This window comes from Phyllobates terribilis, unplaced genomic scaffold (assembly GCF_046119375.1).
Source record: "Phyllobates terribilis strain yellow unplaced genomic scaffold, ASM4611937v1 Scaffold_2__4_contigs__length_985480577, whole genome shotgun sequence".
NCBI classification, from domain to species: Eukaryota; Metazoa; Chordata; class Amphibia; order Anura; family Dendrobatidae; genus Phyllobates; species Phyllobates terribilis.
Window position 1 is genome coordinate 413,650,043 of NW_027362762.1, and position 19,221 is coordinate 413,669,263.

Genomic DNA, 19,221 nt, shown 5'->3' on the forward strand with positions numbered 1-19,221 from the left:
GCACAAAAACAGCAGGTGCTTCAACGGATATCAAGTGCTTCTTCAAGTGGGCTCTCCTCCACCTCAACTTCAACATCACAAATACTCCAGTCCTCAGAGGTGTCACCCCAATCGCACTTGCTTCCTCACACCTCCCAAGTCTCCAGCTGCCCGTCTGAGTATGGGGTAACACAGATGGTTGAGTCTGCACAGCTGTTTACTCATACTATAGCATGGGAAACGGAGGTCTGCTCCAGAGCTTCTGTTAATCCAGATGAGGAAATAATCTGCACTGATGCCCAGAATCTTTATAAGTCGGATCCAGGACCAGATGAAGAAGGTTCTGAGCATAATGTAGACCCTCGTTCCCAAACTGTAACTCCTGTTGGTGGAGACAATGATGAAGACGATGATGAGACTCAAATATCTGATTGGAGCGACAACTTGACTTTTCGGTCAGGGCAGGAAGAGGTTGGCTCTGATGACGACGGGTGTGAGAACACACAGGGTGATGATGACGAGGTTGGAGATCCCACTTACTGTCAACCCACTGTCAGCCAGTTGATGAGGTCAGCAGAGGAGGTGGAGGAGGATGTGACTAGCCCAGGGGATGGGGATGACTCGGTACCCGGGCCTTTGCCTGGCCTTGGAGATGTCGCGGTGGTCGGCTCCCTGGCCCGTACCCTGGGGTCACTCTTTAAAAGGGTGGATAATTGTTAATTTTATAAGAGTTTGTGACGCCACTTGTGGTATCTGGTGAGAAGCACCAGTGCTGTAGCAGTCCGCTGAGGCCGGTGATAAGGCAGCTCGATGGTATAGCTCCCCACAGGTGGAGCTAGGTCTCAGGGCAGCGTATGCAGGGGGAATGCAGGACAGGCGAGACCCAGCTGGGTCAGAGCAAGAATGCTAATGGACACGGTAGTCACTTCAGTACTTTTTACTGGTGGAAATTCAGGCACACCCCGGAGCACTGTAGGGTGAAGGGTGCATATCAGGATCCTCCCCAATGAGCGGGGGTAGGGCCTCCTGTTTTGGCGTAGTAAGTTTCTGACCTGCCTGGAGCTAGGCCTAACTTTGTCTCTGTCCTGCGCTGGCTGACCTTGTGGTAGGGCCTTCTCTTGGAGTTCACGCTCCCAGTATGCGGGGCCTAAGCGTCTCCTGGCTCTGTTACGTATCAGCACCTTAGCGATCCTGGGACTGGTAGTTCACCAGGGATTCCGGTTATGCCTTACTGGGTCATAGAGATCCCTGTAAGCTCGGATCCGGTGTCAGGTAAATGCTTCGGGGTGAGCTGGTTAAGCTCCTCTGCCCCCTATGTACTAACTCTCCACTCGCCTTCGGCCTACTCGGGCCCTCACTAGGCTATATTCACTAACGGCAACTTGCTGCGCTTCACCGATCTTATGGCGCCGGCACACCTTAAGCTCTAACTGGGCTCCCTGAATCTAGCAAACAGGAGCCTCGTGCTCCACTGCTGAACTATTAACTGAGTTCTCTAGACTAGACTGGGCTCCACTGCAGACTGACCTCTCTTAGGCTTCTCTACTGCAGGAACTCTTCAGAGGAACTGAACTGTCTAGCTCCACCTTCCCTATTAATATCCCTAACGGGCTCCCTCTGCTGGTCTGAGGTGGAAGGTGGAGATGTGTGAATGTTTAGGGGGGCCTCTTGTGGAGGATTCCATCAATGCACTCTTCTAGGATCTGTGATACCCAGCGAAGCGGGGCGTCACAGATGCTATTGAAGATGAGGTTAGGTTGCACCTTCCTGGACAGAGAGGGAGTACTGGAAGCACGTCAACAACTGCATCCTCAACCACAACTCTGCCTCTGACCACAAGTCGTAGTGGCTCTTCAGGTCGCATGGGCTCTAAGCCTTGCATAGCCTGGGCATTTTTTCAGATCGATAAGGATGACCCAACTCGTGTTATCTGTAATATTTGTCACCAAAAGCTAAGTAGAGGCCAAAAAATACTTAGCTTGAGTACTTCATGCATGTACTGTCACATGGATATGAAGCATAAGTTGCAGTGGGAAGCTCACTGTGCTACAATGCGGCCTAGCGGGCCGGGCCAACCACCGTCTGCCCCATCTTGTGCATCCGCAGCCTCTTCATCCTCTGTGACTTGGGGGACAGCAGTCACACATGTTTTTGGACGCAGACCTGCCACCTCTTTACCCGCAACAGCCAGTGTGATTGGCAGGTCGTCAGTTCATTGGGAAGTGGAAACACCTGCTGGGGTTGAGCGCTTTCTGACATCGAGAGCACCAGATTTGGATCAAGGCAACCTAACATGTCCGCCTTCCTCACAGACCGGCAGTTTGCCGGGGACACCCTACTCAACCCCGTCTAAGCACAACAGCCAGCCCTCAGTACCTCAGATGTGGAAAAGTTAAAGACCATTTCCTCCTAGCCATGACAAAGCTAAGAGGTTGAATTTCACCATCTGCAAGCTGTTGGCTACAGAAATGCTGCCTTTCCGCCTGGAGGACACAGAGGATTTTCGAGACCTTATGTCCGTCGCAGTGCCCCAGTACCAGATGCCCAGTCAGCACTACTTCTCAAAGAAAGATGTGCCTGTGCTCCACCAGCATGTCGCACACAACATCACCACCTCTTTGAGAAACTCTGTGTGTGACAGAGTGGATTTCACCACAGACACTTGGACGAGTAGGCATGGACAGGGGCGTTACATGTCGCTGACTGGGCACTGGGTAACTATGGTGAAAGCAGGACAAGGGGCTGCTGTCCAAGTCTTACCGTCCCCACGAGTTGTGCGTCAATCCTCTTTATCTCGAAATTCCTCCACTGCTTCTGCCTCCTCAACCTCCTCTCGGTCCTCCACCTGCACCTAAAGCCTGTCTGGTAATGCCACCTGCTTTCTAACTGCACAGAAGGAATCCTGCACACCTCCTTACTATGCTGGCAGCAGGGCTCAACGGCATCAGTGTTTACTTTGAAATGTCTGGGAAATGTGAGTCACACAGCTGAGGAGTTGTGGTCAGCTCTGGAGACCCAGTTTCATGAATGGTTGTCTCCACTGGACCTGCAACCAGGGAAGGCCGTGTGCAACAATGCTGCCAACCTGGGTGCGGCCTTTCACCGGGGCAATGTCACACATGTGCCTTGTATGGCTCATGTGTTGAACCTGGTTGTCCATCAATTTTTAGCCCACTATCCCGGACAAGATGGCCTTCTGCAGAGGGCACGGTCGCTGTGTGCTCACTTCCGCCGTTCGCATCCCGCAGCTCAACGACTTACATCTCTACAGAAGTCGTTGGGCCTGCCAGTTCACCGGCTGAAATGCGATGTGCCGACTCGGTGGAATTCAACTCTGCACATGTTGCAGCGACTGTGGCAGCACCGACAAGCCCTGGTGCAATACGTTCTGACGTATAGCCTGGGCCAACGAGATCCAGAGGTGGGACAAATCACGCTGCAGGAGTGGTCTCAGATCAGGGACCTATGAAGTTGACGCGTCCCCCTGGGCCATGGGGTACCCGGAGCCGGGCCGGTAGACGCTGGGGGTTGCAGTCACTGTGGCGGTGACCCGGTCCGTGACCCAGGGCGGTCAATCCAAGGGTAATTTGTATATATGGGTTTTATAATGTCCGACTTCGCCACCTGTGGAGTGCGGCCAAAGGGGCCGCCGCTGCGGAACAGTCCTCTGAAGCTGGTGGTATTGCAGCAATGGTATTATTACTCCCCACAGGAAGAGTGTAGCTTCAGGGCAGTGTGGGTGGATGATGGTGGTTGTAGTGCAGGGAGTCAGTAATGAACACAGAGTCCGTGTGATGCAGTCCCAAGATCTTTACTCACAGTTGTTGCAGTCCAGATTACAGGTACCAGAGCAATCTCCCCCGTCGTGCTGTGCGTACTCAGTGAGGGGCTCAGTCCACCATCAGATATCTCCGGAGTACTTAGCAGGACCCCCTACTGTATGTCCCTTCTCTGGCCTTCTCCCTGCACCTCACACCCAGTGACACTTCTATCCGGTATCCTCGGGCCTTGGCGGGCGACGTGTGTTCCGTCCCCTGGGTCCTATGTGGCTACCTTCTTAGTGAGACTGGTATGGACTTTTGCCTGCAGTACATGAAACGCTGCAGCCTCCGGTTTCTAGTTGAGCCTTGCTGTTTCTCCGCTAGTTGAGGGACCGGTTCCCCTTATCTGGCCTGACCCCTCTACCTCCTGGTAGCAGCGGAAGTACGGGTGGCCTTCTGCACGGCCCGTACCCCTAGGGTCCCTTCGGTTCCTGGAGCCTTCCTGCTCCCACTCCTCTCTTCTCTCCTTCAGTCCTGGGCCTCCCAGGCTAGGCCCGCCTCCGGAGCAGAGCTCATGCAGAGCCTCTGCTCCTGTCACTTTTACTCCTCTGACTGGCTTGCTCTTTCTAAGATGGCTTCCTATTTATACTCTCCCTGTCATGTGCTCCCCTAAGCTGTTCCCCTAAGCACCCACTACATAGGACCCTCCCGCCAGCTAGGGACCTGGGACTGTGCTCTCCCTTAGGAGCAATCTCGCCCTACCCTCACTGCGGGTATGTGTTGGATGCAGGTGTTATGGTCCCGAGCCATACACCTTCCTTACCTGAGGGTGAGATACCACACCTCTGGGGGAGATGCAGTAACTCTGGGGCGACTGAACCCTCAGGGGCGCCACACACCCTTCTGCACAATTTTGAAATGGCGACGAAGATGTTTAGTGCTGACGACGATGCCATTATCAGCATGACTATTCCGGTGATTTACATGCTGGAGCACACATTAAACAGAATTCAGAGTCAGGTGGTGGGACAAGAGGAGGTGGAGGAAGAAGAGGAGGAGTCGTATGCGGAAGGGATAACATCTCCAAGGTCCAGACGGTCGGCAGCACCAAGGCGGCAGGCATGGGAGGGTGGGGGAGAGGGATTAACGAGGGCGCATAGTAGCAGACAAACTGTTGAGGAAGGTGCAGGAGCCAAGGAAGAAGTGGAGGACGAACTGGCGATGGGCATGGAAGACTCATCAGATGAGGGAAACCTTGATCACATTTCTGTTGTGCGAGGTTGGGGGGAGAGGGCAGAGGAAGGAAGCATGATTCTTACCTCGCTACCAACACAACAAAGACTTGGTCCTCCTGGATGCGCAAGACACATGAGTGCCTCCTTGCTGCACTACCTGCAACATGACCTTCGGATTGTCAGAATTCGAAGTAATCCCGACTACTGGGTTGCCACACTCTTAGATCCCCGGTACAAAAGTAAATTTGCCGAAATAATTCCTGCCATAAAAAGGGATTTACGCATGCAGGAGTATCTGCAGACGCTGTTGCAGAATCTTACATGTGCTTTTCCACAAAACACCAGTGGTGCACGTAGTGAATCTCACAGTTCTAACTTGCCAACCGTGGGACTGTCGAGTCTTCATCACTCAAACCGTAACAGTAACACAGTATCTGCTGGTAACAGCAATTTTGTGGAATCGTTTCACCACTTTTTTAGACCATCCTTTGCAAGGCCACAGGAGACAAGAAGTCTGACACATAGTCAACGCCTAGAGAGGATGGTACAGGAGTATCTCCAAGTGAACATCGAAGCCATGACTGTGTCACTGGACCCTTGCTCATTTTGGGATTCCAAGCTGGAAAAATGGGCGGAGCTCGCCACTCACACCTTGGAGATCTTGTCATGCCCTGCAGCCAGCGTTCTCTCTGAACGTGTGTTCAGCGCTGCTGATGGTGTGCTGACAGATAAACGCATGTGGCTGTCCACTGAGAATGTAGACAGACTCACATTCATAAAGATGAACAAATCATGGATTCGCAAGGACTTTTCTACCCCTGTGTCATCCTGGGGAGACTAAAAGCATGAGGATTTGGTAAAATCACCTCACCAACCGTTTTAAGCAACTGTCGGGCAATTGATTCCACTTAACCCTAGAACGCATGACCATAAAAATCTACACTTTCACATACCAGGGGCCTTTTAGGCCCGCGTGCAAATAACATGGAATAACTCAAGCTCAAATGACAAACAACTATATACATGAAGAATACCTAGAGTTTCAAAATTCTAACTAAAGTAATCTTGCAGAAAATAGAAAACAATTAACAGGGCGGGCCTGCGAGGCCCCAGGTATGCATTCTAGGGTTAAGTGGTGTCTGTGCCACAATTTTGGGAAAAAATGGAGACTCTTTTTGGAGTCCCCTTGCTGTGTCTTATGTTACATTGGCATCGTCAATTCCAGGTGGGTTGGGTCGCTCCCCCCCCCCACTTTTAACTGTAAGAAACAACATACACTATGGCTTGGGGTAACACAGATGGTTGAGTTTGTTTACTCAGAGGTCTGCTCCAAAGCTTCAGTGTCTGCTAGTCAGTGTAGAATTTTTAACTGCATCTAGCCTAGGCAATACTTTGGGCGTAGTAGCCCAGTTGCGAAGCAAGCTGCACCGCCTGTGTATCTAATAAGAATTTTTAAATGCATCTAGCCTAGGAAGACTGTGGGGATCCCAAACCAAACCCAGACGCTCAGCCCCCCTACCGCCCCCCTTTCCTTGACAATACAATAATATTACTCTTACAACTGGATGGGTGAGAATCGGTCACAGCTTTATTAACTCTTTATACTCATTCCATTAGAAAGGCATTTTATTTCTAAAATAATTCAGCTTGTTGCAGCATGCCCTGGGTCTCCACTCCGGCAAGTTGGCCAACAAGTGTAACTCTCCAACATGTCCTTTCTATTTCCAGGCCACGGAGGATCCTGCGTACTCGTATGCAGGACTCTGACCCCCACCCATCACTCTTAACGCTTGTTCCACTCCGTCCTGGAGTCCTGACAGGAATATGTCCAGTCCAATATCCATTAAGTGAACACCGTCGGGCCGTATGAGGCCTGCTTTATCTCCTTCCAGTTGTCGGTGTCGTATCACTACACCGCCTCTGTCTCTTCTAAATTTTGCCATCCAAATATTTATTACCCGCCTTGTCCGTTCGATGGCCGTGATGTCTCGCTCACCTTGCCATACCACTATCGGCACAATCTCTGACCATACTGTAGCTAGTTTTGTGAAAAATTCTCTGAAGCGCTCAGTGTCTAGTTTCATTATTGCCATTAGTTATGCGCTCTTGTGATGACCTAGGTTGTTTCCCCCGGCCTGTATAACTAAGATGACCAGACCTCTTGCCTCTCTCCCTACCTTGATTACGTCCATTAGTACCTGTGGCCATAGCAGGCGTCTAATACCTCACCAGTTGAAATATGTGTTATGAAACTCTAATTTCCTCCTGCCTGGGCGGACTTTCGCTCTTTTTTCTGCCCAATATATATACGAGTGGCCTATCACCCACACTGTTGGCTTAGCGTCACCTGTAAAAGAAACAAACCACGTTAGGATAACAAGCCGGTCTTATGTATCTCGCCAAACACGTGGATCGCCATCTCCCTATCCTCTGAACTTCCGTTTCTGACAGTCCTGCTCTTGCTGCTTCTGTGGCCGCGCCTATGCGGAATGAGTATGCCCCGTAATCTTTGGGGTGGTTCCCTGACGATGTTATGCATTTATTAAATATAGCTTGGAACTGGTATCTTGATAATGGCGTTCCATCAATGTGTGATAGTAAGAAATTACTTTGTGATCTGATGGATAGATATGTTTTTACTATTGTTACCCGACTCAGTGTACCGTTTGTGGGTTGTAGAAGTACCCAAGTGCCCCTGCCCGCTGGAACCGTTTTCGATTGGCGTATGCGTAGACATATTGCATTATAGGCTATGACTACGTCCTGGTGTAATAAGCCTCCACTGGTGGTAATTTTGGATTGAGGGACTAATTCGCTTATGCATAGCGCCCCGAAGAAGGCGATCACAAATGCAGTAGACAGTAGTGTTGCTTCAAATTGTGAGTGTCATGTTAATGGTGTTAGGGATATGATGTGAGAAATCAGTTTTAGTGACACGGGACGGGACGTCTACACTCCTGACTTGGCTGACCCCTTTTCCACCCTTTTATGGATTGTCTGATGATGAATCTTTGTCACATCTCCCCAATTCAGTAGTTGGAAGTGAAATGCTACTCCGGTCAGACACCGCGGCGCTGATGCCCCTGATATGCCCCTCATCTTTAGCTGGTGGAGAAATTCTATGGTGACTTGTAATCTGGCTTGTTCACATTGGTCAACCCGTCTGCCTGCTACTAGTCGTGTCCACTCTTCCCATGCCTTACCGTATGCTTGCCACATCGACGGGGCAACTGACGCTCTGATTAATGGCATCAACTATTCGCCACTAGATCCCATAGGGAGGGTGGGCAACTGTTGCCCGATGGGTAGCGTTGGGAAAGAGCTCTGTGAAAATCTGCCAATTGAATTGTTATAAAGTGTTAGCAGCAGCTTTAGACTCCTCGGCATAGTGGCTAGCGCAGACCCATACATTGTGTTTTAGGTACAGGAATGCTAGCAGGCGGAGTAGGCCTAGCACTGGGAGAGACGATGATGACATCTTATTAATGCAATGCGATAGGCTGGTGTTTTTTGTTATGAAGAGTATATTTTTGTTAGCCAGGCGCGCGCCCCATATTTCTATTGCTACCACTATTGGGAAGAAAAATTATTTTCAGGGCTAGATGCAGCTAAAAATTATTATTAATTTCAAAGCTGGTGGAGCTTGGTATAGATGGCCTAATACAATGAGTACCACACACTGCTACAAGCCCAAATACTTATTAAGAGCTAGATGCAAATAAAAATTATTTTTAATTTGCAACCTGGTGGAGGTTAGTATAGATGGACTAATAGACCAAGTCCCACACACTTCTAGAAGACTAAATATTTTTTCAGAGCTAGATGCAGAAAAAAAATTGTATTGAATTTGCAACCTGATGGAGGTCAGTATAGATGGACTAATAGAACAAGTCCCACACACTGCTAGAAGCCTAAATATTTTTTCAGAGCTAGATGCAGAAAATAATTATATTAAATTTGAAACCTGATGGAGGTCAGTATAGATAGACTAATAGAACAAGTCCCACACACTGCTAGAAGCCTAAATATTTTTTCAGAGCTAGATGCAGAAAAAAATTATATTAAATTTGCAACATGATGGAGGTCAGTATAGATGGACTAATAGAACAAGTCCCACACACTGCTAGAAGCCCAAATATTTTTTCAGAGCTAGATGCAGATAAAAATTATTTTTAATTTGCAACCTGGTGGAGGTTAGTATAGATGAACTAATAGACCAAGTCCCACACACGGCTAGAAGCCTAAATATTTTTTCAGAGCTAGATGCAGAAAAAAATTATATTGAATTTGCAACCTGATGGAGGTCAGTGTAGATGGACTAATAGAACAAGTTCCACACACTGCTAGAAGCCTAAATATTTTTTCAGAGCTAGATGCAGATAAAAATTATTTTTAATTTGCAACCTGGTGGAGGTTACTATAGATGGACTAATAGACCAAGTCCCACACACTGCTAGAAGCCTAAATATTTTTTCAGAGCTATATGCAGAAAAAAAATTATATTGAATTTGCAACCTGATGGAGGTCAGTATAGCTGGACTAATAGAACAAGTCCCACACACTGCTAGAAGCCTAAATATTTTTTCAGAGCTAGATGCAGAAAAAAATTATGATGAATTTGCAACCTGATGGAGGTTAGTATAGATGGACTAATAGAACAAGTTCCACACGCTACTAGAAGCCTAAATATTTTTTCAGAGCTAGATGCAGATAAAAATTATTTTTAATTTGCAACCTGGTGGAGGTTAGTATAGATGGACTAATAGACCAAGTCCCACACACTGCTAGAAGCCTTAATATTTTTTCAGAGCAAGATGCAGAAAAAAATTATATTGAATTTGCAACCTGATGGAGGTCAGTATAGATGGGCTAATAGAACAAGTCCCACACACTGCTAGAAGGTGAAATATTTTTACAGAGCTAGATGTAGATAAAAATTATTTTTAATTTGCAACCAGGTGGAGGTTAGTATAGATGGACTAATAGACCAAGTCTCACACACTGCTAGAAGCCTAAATATTTTTTCAGAGCTAGATGCAGAAAAAAATTATATTGAATTTGCAACTTGATGGAGGTCAGTATAGATGGACTAATAGTACAAGTCCCACACACTGCTAGAAGCTGAAATATTTTTTCAGAGATAGATGCAGAAAAAAATTATATTGAATTTGCAACCTGATGGAGGTCAGTATAGAGGGACTAATAGAACTGGTCCCACACACTGCTAGAAGCCTAAATATTTTTTCAGAGCTAGATGCAGATAAAAATTATTTTTAATTTGCAACCTGGTGAAGGTTAGTATAGATGGACTAATAGACCAAGTCCCACACACTGCTAGAAGCCTAAATATTTTTTCAGAGCTAGATGCAGAAAAAAAATTATATTGAATTTGCAACCTGATGGAGGTCAGTATAGATGGACTAATAGAACAAGTCCCACACACTGCTAGAAGCACAAATATTTTTTCAGAGCTAGATGCAGAAAAAAATTATATTGAATTTGCAACCTGATGGAGGTCAGTATAGATGGACTAATAGAACAAGTTCCACACACTGCTAGAAGCCTAAATATTTTTTCAGAGCTAGATGCAGATAAAAATTATTTTTAATTTGCAACCTGGTGGAGGTTAGTATAGATGGACTAATAGACCAAGTCCCACACACTGCTTGAAGCCTAAATATTTTTTCAGAGCTAGATGCAGAAAAAAATTATATTGAATTTGCAACCTGATGGAGGTCAGTATAGCTGGACTAATAGAACAAGTCCCACACACTGCTAGAAGCCTAAATATTTTTTCAGAGCTAGATGCAGAAAAAAATTATGATGAATTTGCAACCTGATGGAGGTTAGTATAGATGGACTAATAGAACAAGTTCCACACGCTACTAGAAGCCTAAATATTTTTTCAGAGCTAGATGCAGATAAAAATTATTTTTAATTTGCAACCTGGTGGAGGTTAGTATAGATGGACTAATAGACCAAGTCCCACACACTGCTTGAAGCCTAAATATTTTTTCAGAGATAGATGCAGAAAAAAATTATACTGAATTTGCAACCTGATGGAGGTCAGTATAGATGGACTAATAGAACAAGTCCCACACACTGCTAGAAGCTGAAATATTTTTTCAGAGCTAGATGCAGAAAAAAAATTATATTGAATTTGCAACCTGATGGAGGTCAGTATAGATGGACTAATAGAACAAGTCCCACACACTGCTAGAAGCCTAAATATTTTTTCAGAGCTAAATGCAGAAAAAAATTATATTGAATTTGCAACCTGATGGAGGTCAGTATAGATGGACTAATAGAACAAGTCCCACACACTGCTAAAAGCCTAAATATTTTTTCAGATCTAGATGCAGGTAAAAATTATTTTTAATTTGCAACCTGGTGGAGGTTAGTATAGATGGACTAATAGACCAAGTCCCACACACTGCTAGAAGCCTAAATATTTTTTGAGAGCTAGATGCAAAAAAAAATTATATTGAATTTGCAAACTGATGGATGTCAGTATAGATGGACTAATAGAACAAGTCCCACACAGTGATAGAAACTGAAAGATTTTTTCAGAGCTAGATGCAGATAAAAATTAATTTTAATTTGCAACCTGGTGGAGGTTAGTATAGATGGACTAATAGACCAAGTCCCACACACTGCTAGAAGCCTAAATATTTTTTCAGAGCTAGATGCAGAAAAAAATTATATTGAATTTGCAACCTGATGGAGGTCAGTATAGATGGACTAATAGAACAAGTCCCACACACTGCTAGAAGGTGAAATATTTTTTCAGAGCTAGATGCAGATAAAAATTATTTTTAATTTGCAACCAGGTGGAGGTTAGTATAGATGGACTAATAGACCAAGTCTCACACACTGCTAGAAGCCTAAATATTTTTTCAGAGCTAGATGCAGAAAAAAATTATATTGAATTTGCAACCTGATGGAGGTCAGTATAGATGGACTATTAGAACAAGTCCCACACACTGCTAGAAGCTGAAATATTTTTTCAGAGCTAGATGCAGAAAAAAAATTATATTGAATTTGCAACTTGATGGAGGTCAGTATAGATGGACTAATAGAACAAGTCCCACACACTGCTAGATACCTGAATATTTTTTCAGAGCTAGATGCAGAAATTTTTTTTATTGAATTTGCAACCTGATTGAGGTCAGTATAGATGGACTAATAGAACAAGTCCCACACACTGCTAGAAGCCTAAATATTTTTTCAGAGCTAGATGCAGATAAAAATTATTTTTAATTTTCAAACTGGTGGAGGTTAGTATAGATGGACTAATAGACCAAGTCCCACACACTACTAGAAGCCTAAATATTTTTTCAGAGCTAGATGCAGAAAAAAAATTATATTGAATTTGCAACCTAATGGAGGTTAGTATAGATGGACTAATAGAACAAGTCCCACACACTGCTAGAAGCACAAATATTTTTTCAGCGCTAGATGCAGATAAAAATTATATTGAATTTGCAACCTGATGGAGGTCAGTTTAGATGGACTAATAGAACAAGTCCCACACACTGCTAAAAGCTGAAATATTTTTTCAGAGCTAGATGCAGAAAAAAATTATATTGAATTTGCAACCTGATGGAGGTCAGTATAGATGGACTAATAGAACAAGTCCCACACACTGCTAGAAGCTGAAATATTTTTTCAGAGCTAGATGCAGAAAAAAATTATATTGAATTTGCAACCTGATGGAGGTCAGTATAGATAGACTAATAGAACAAGTCCCACACACTGATAGAAGCCTACATTTTTTTTCAGAGCTAGATGCAGAAAAAAATTATATTGAATTTGCAACCTGATGGAGGTCAGTACAGATGGACTAATAGAACAAGTCCCACACACTGCTAGAAGCCTAAATATTTTTTCAGAGCTAGATGCAGATAAAAAATATTTTTAATTTGCAAACTGGTGGAGGTTAGTATAGATGGACTAATAGACCAAGTCCCACACACTGCTAGAAGGATAAATATTTTTTCAGAGCTAGATGCAGAAAAAAAATTATATTGAATTTGCAACCTGATGGAGGTCAGTATAGATTGACTAATAGAACAAGTCCCACACACTGCTAGAAGAATAAATATTTTTTCAGAGCTAGATGCACAAAAAAATTATATTGAATTTGTAACCTGATGGAGGTCAGTATAGATGGACTAATAGAACAAGTCCTACACAAGGCTAAAAGCCTAAATATTTTTTCAGAGCTAGATGCAGAGAAAAATTGTTTTTCATTTGCAACCTGGTGGAGGTTAGTATAGATGGACTAATAGACCAAGTCCCACACACTGCTAGAAGCCTAAATATTTTTTCAGAGCTAGATGCAGAAAAAAATTATATTGAATTTGCAACCTGATGGAGGTCAGTATAGATGGACTAATAGAACAAGTTCCACACACTGCTAGAAGCCTAAATATTTTTTCAGAGCTAGATGCAGATAAAAATTATTTTTAATTTGCAACCTGGTGGAGGTTAGTATAGATGGACTAATAGACCAAGTCCCACACACTGCTTGAAGCCTAAATATTTTTTCAGAGCTAGATGCAGAAAAAAATTATATTGAATTTGCAACCTGATGGAGGTCAGTATAGCTGGACTAATAGAACAAGTCCCACACACTGCTAGAAGCCTAAATATTTTTTCAGAGCTAGATGCAGAAAAAAATTATGATGAATTTGCAACCTGATGGAGGTTAGTATAGATGGACTAATAGAACAAGTTCCACACGCTACTAGAAGCCTAAATATTTTTTCAGAGCTAGATGCAGATAAAAATTATTTTTAATTTGCAACCTGGTGGAGGTTAGTATAGATGGACTAATAGACCAAGTCCCACACACTGCTTGAAGCCTAAATATTTTTTCAGAGCTAGATGCAGAAAAAAATTATACTGAATTTGCAACCTGATGGAGGTCAGTATAGATGGACTAATAGAACAAGTCCCACACACTGCTAGAAGCTGAAATATTTTTTCAGAGCTAGATGCAGAAAAAAAATTATATTGAATTTGCAACCTGATGGAGGTCAGTATAGATGGACTAATAGAACAAGTCCCACACACTGCTAGAAGCCTAAATATTTTTTCAGAGCTAAATGCAGAAAAAAATTATATTGAATTTGCAACCTGATGGAGGTCAGTATAGATGGACTAATAGAACAAGTCCCACACACTGCTAAAAGCCTAAATATTTTTTCAGATCTAGATGCAGGTAAAAATTATTTTTAATTTGCAACCTGGTGGAGGTTAGTATAGATGGACTAATAGACCAAGTCCCACACACTGCTAGAAGCCTAAATATTTTTTGAGAGCTAGATGCAAAAAAAAATTATATTGAATTTGCAAACTGATGGATGTCAGTATAGATGGACTAATAGAACAAGTCCCACACAGTGATAGAAACTGAAAGATTTTTTCAGAGCTAGATGCAGATAAAAATTAATTTTAATTTGCAACCTGGTGGAGGTTAGTATAGATGGACTAATAGACCAAGTCCCACACACTGCTAGAAGCCTAAATATTTTTTCAGAGCTAGATGCAGAAAAAAATTATATTGAATTTGCAACCTGATGGAGGTCAGTATAGATGGACTAATAGAACAAGTCCCACACACTGCTAGAAGGTGAAATATTTTTTCAGAGCTAGATGCAGATAAAAATTATTTTTAATTTGCAACCAGGTGGAGGTTAGTATAGATGGACTAATAGACCAAGTCTCACACACTGCTAGAAGCCTAAATATTTTTTCAGAGCTAGATGCAGAAAAAAATTATATTGAATTTGCAACCTGATGGAGGTCAGTATAGATGGACTATTAGAACAAGTCCCACACACTGCTAGAAGCTGAAATATTTTTTCAGAGCTAGATGCAGAAAAAAAATTATATTGAATTTGCAACTTGATGGAGGTCAGTATAGATGGACTAATAGAACAAGTCCCACACACTGCTAGATACCTGAATATTTTTTCAGAGCTAGATGCAGAAAATTTTTTTATTGAATTTGCAACCTGATTGAGGTCAGTATAGATGGACTAATAGAACAAGTCCCACACACTGCTAGAAGCCTAAATATTTTTTCAGAGCTAGATGCAGATAAAAATTATTTTTAATTTTCAAACTGGTGGAGGTTAGTATAGATGGACTAATAGACCAAGTCCCACACACTACTAGAAGCCTAAATATTTTTTCAGAGCTAGATGCAGAAAAAAAATTATATTGAATTTGCAACCAAATGGAGGTTAGTATAGATGGACTAATAGAACAAGTCCCACACACTGCTAGAAGCACAAATATTTTTTCAGCGCTAGATGCAGATAAAAATTATATTGAATTTGCAAACTGATGGAGGTCAGTTTAGATGGACTAATAGAACAAGTCCCACACACTGCTAAAAGCTGAAATATTTTTTCAGAGCTAGATGCAGAAAAAAATTATATTGAATTTGCAATCTGATGGAGGTCAGTATAGATGGACTAATAGAACAAGTCCCACACACTGCTAGAAGCTGAAATATTTTTTCAGAGCTAGATGCAGAAAAAAATTATATTGAATTTGCAACCTGATGGAGGTCAGTATAGATAGACTAATAGAACAAGTCCCACACACTGATAGAAGCCTACATTTTTTTTCAGAGCTAGATGCAGAAAAAAATTATATTGAATTTGCAACCTGATGGAGGTCAGTACAGATGGACTAATAGAACAAGTCCCACACACTGCTAGAAGCCTAAATATTTTTTCAGAGCTAGATGCAGATAAAAAATATTTTTAATTTGCAAACTGGTGGAGGTTAGTATAGATGGACTAATAGACCAAGTCCCACACACTGCTAGAAGGATAAATATTTTTTCAGAGCTAGATGCAGAAAAAAAATTATATTGAATTTGCAACCTGATGGAGGTCAGTATAGATTGACTAATAGAACAAGTCCCACACTGCTAGAAGAATAAATATTTTTTCAGAGCTAGATGCACAAAAAAATTATATTGAATTTGTAACCTGATGGAGGTCAGTATAGATGGACTAATAGAACAAGTCCCACACACTGCTAGAAGCCTAAATATTTTTTCAGAGCTAGATGCAGAGAAAAATTATTTTTCATTTGCAACCTGGTGGAGGTTAGTATAGATGGACTAATAGACCAAGTCCCACACACTGCTAGAAGCCTAAATATTTTTTCAGAGCTAGATGCAGAAAAAAATTATATTGAATTTGCAACCTGATGGAGGTCAGTATAGATGGACTAATAGAACAAGTCCCACACACTGCTAGAAGCTGAAATATTTTTTCAGAGCTAGATGCAGAAAAAAAATGGAGTTGAATTTGCAACCTGATGGAGGTCAGTATAGATGGACTAATAGAACAAGTCCCGCACACTGCTAGAAGCCTAAATATTATTTCAGAGCTAGATGTAGATAAAAATTATTTTTAATTTGCAACCTGGTGGCGGTTAGTATAGATGGACTAATAGACCAAGTCCCACACAATGCTAGAAGCCTAAATATTTTTTCAGAGCTAGATGCAGAAAAAAATTATATTGAATTTGCAACCTGATGGAGGTCAGTATAGATGGACTTATAGAACAAGTCCCACACACTGCTAGAAGCCTAAATATTTTTTCAGAGCTGGATGCAGATAAAAGTTATTTTTAATTTGCAACCTTGTGGAGGTTAGTATAGATGGACTAATAGACCAAGTCCCACACACTGCTAGAAGCCTAAATATTTTTTCAGAGCTAGATGCAGAAAAAAATTATATTGAATTTGCAATCTGATGGAGGTTAATATAGATGGACTAATAGAACAAGTTCCACATACTGCTAGAAGTCTAAATATTTTTTCAGAGCTAGATGCAGAAAAAAATTATATTGAATTTGCAACCTGATGGAGGTCAGTATTGATGGACTAATAGAACAAGTCCCACACACTGCTAGAAGCCTAAATATTTTTTCAAAGCTAGATGCAGAAAAAAATTATATTGAATTTGCAACCTTATGGAGGTCAGTATAGATGGACCAATAGACAAAGTCTCACACACTGCTAGAAGCCTAAATATTTTTTCAGAGCTAGATGCAGAAAAAAAATATATTGAATTTGCAACCTGATGGAGGTCAGTATAGATTGACGAAAAGAACAAGTCCCACACACTGCTAGAAGCCTAAATATTTTTTCAGAGCTAGATGCAGATAAAAATTATTTTTAATTTGCAACCTGGCAGAGGTTAGTACAGGTGGACTAATAGACCAAGTCCCACACATTGCTAGAAGCCTAAACATATTTTCAGAGGTAGATGCAGAAAAAAATTATATTGAATTTGCAACCTTATGGAGGTCAGTATAGATGGACTAATAGAACAAGTCCCACACATTGCTAGAAGCCTAAATATATTTTCAGAGCTAGATGCAGAAAAAAATTATATTCAATTTGCAACCTGATGGAGGTCAGTATAGATGGACTAATAGAACTTGTCCCACACACTGCTAGAAGCTGAAATATTTTTTCAGAGCTAGATGCAGAAAAAAAATTATATTGAATTTGCAACCTGATGGAGGTCAGTATAGATGGACAAATAGAACTAGTCCCACACACTGCTAGAAGTCTAAATATTTTTTCAGAGCTAGATGCCGAAAAAAATTATATTGTATTTGCATCCTGATGGAGGTCAGTATAGATGGACTAATAGAACAAGTCCCACAAACTGCTAGAAGTTGAAATATTTTTTCAGAGATAGATGCAGAAAAAAATTATGCTGAATTTGCAACCTGATGGAGGTCAGTATAGATGGCCTAATAGAACAAGTCCCACACATTGCTAGAAGCCTAAATATTTTTTCAGAGCTAGATGCAGAAAAAAATTATATTGAATTTGAAACCTGATGGAGGTCAGTATAGATGGACTAATAGAACAAGTCCCACACACTGCTAGAAGCCTAAATATATTTTCAGAGGTAGATGCAGAAAAAAATTATTTTGAATTTGCAACCTCATGGATGTCAGTATAGATGGATAATAGAACAAGTCCCACACAATGCTAGAAGTTGAAATATTTTTTCAGAGCTAGATGCAGAAAAAAATTATGCTGAATTTGCAACCTGATGGAGGTCAGTATAGATGGCCTAATAGAACAAGTCCCACAAACTGTTAGAAGCCTAAATATTTTTTCAGAGCTAGATGCAGATAAAAATTATATTGAATTTGCAACCTGATGGAGGTCAGTAGAGATGGACTAATAGAACAAGTCCCACACACTGCTAGAAGTTGAAATATTTTTTCAGAGCTAGATGCAGATAAAATTTTTTTTTAATTTGCAACATGGCAGAGGTTAGTATAGATAGACTAATAGACCAAGTCCCACAAACTGCTAGAAGCCTAAATATATTTTCAGAGGTAGATGCAGAAAAAATTATATTGAATTTTCAACCTCATGGAGGTCAGTATAGATGGACTAGTAGAACAAGTCCCACACACTGCTAGAAGCTGAAATATTTTTTCAGAGCTAGATGCAGAAAAAAAATTATATTGAATTTGCAACCTGATGGAGGTCAGTATAGATGGACTAATAGAACAAGTCCCACACACTGCTAGAAGCCTAAATATTTTTTCAGAGCTAGATGCAGAAAAAAATTATATTGAATTTGCAACCTGATGGAGGTCAGTATAGATGGACTAATAGAACAAGTCCCACACACTGCTAGAAGCTGAAATATTTTTTCAGAGCTAGATGCAGAAAAAAATTATATTGAATTTGCAACCTGATGGAGGTCAGTATAGATAGACTAATAGAACAAGTCCCACACACTGATAGAAGCCTACATTTTTTTTCAGAGCTAGATGCAGAAAAAAATTATATTGAATTTGCAACCTGATGGAGGTCAGTACAGATGGACTAATAGAACAAGTCCCACACACTGCTAGAAGCCTAAATATTTTTTCAGAGCTAGATGCAGATAAAAAATATTTTTAATTTGCAACCTGGTGGAGGTTAGTATAGATGGACTAATAGACCAAGTCCCACACACTGCTAGAAGGATAAATATTTTTTCAGAGCTAGATGCAGAAAAAAAATTATATTGAATTTGCAACCTGATGGAGGTCAGTATAGATTGACTAATAGAACAAGTCCCACACACTGCTAGAAGAATAAATATTTTTTCAGAGCTAGATGCACAAAAAAATTATATTGAATTTGTAACCTGATGGAGGTCAGTATAGATGGACTAATAGAACAAGTCCCA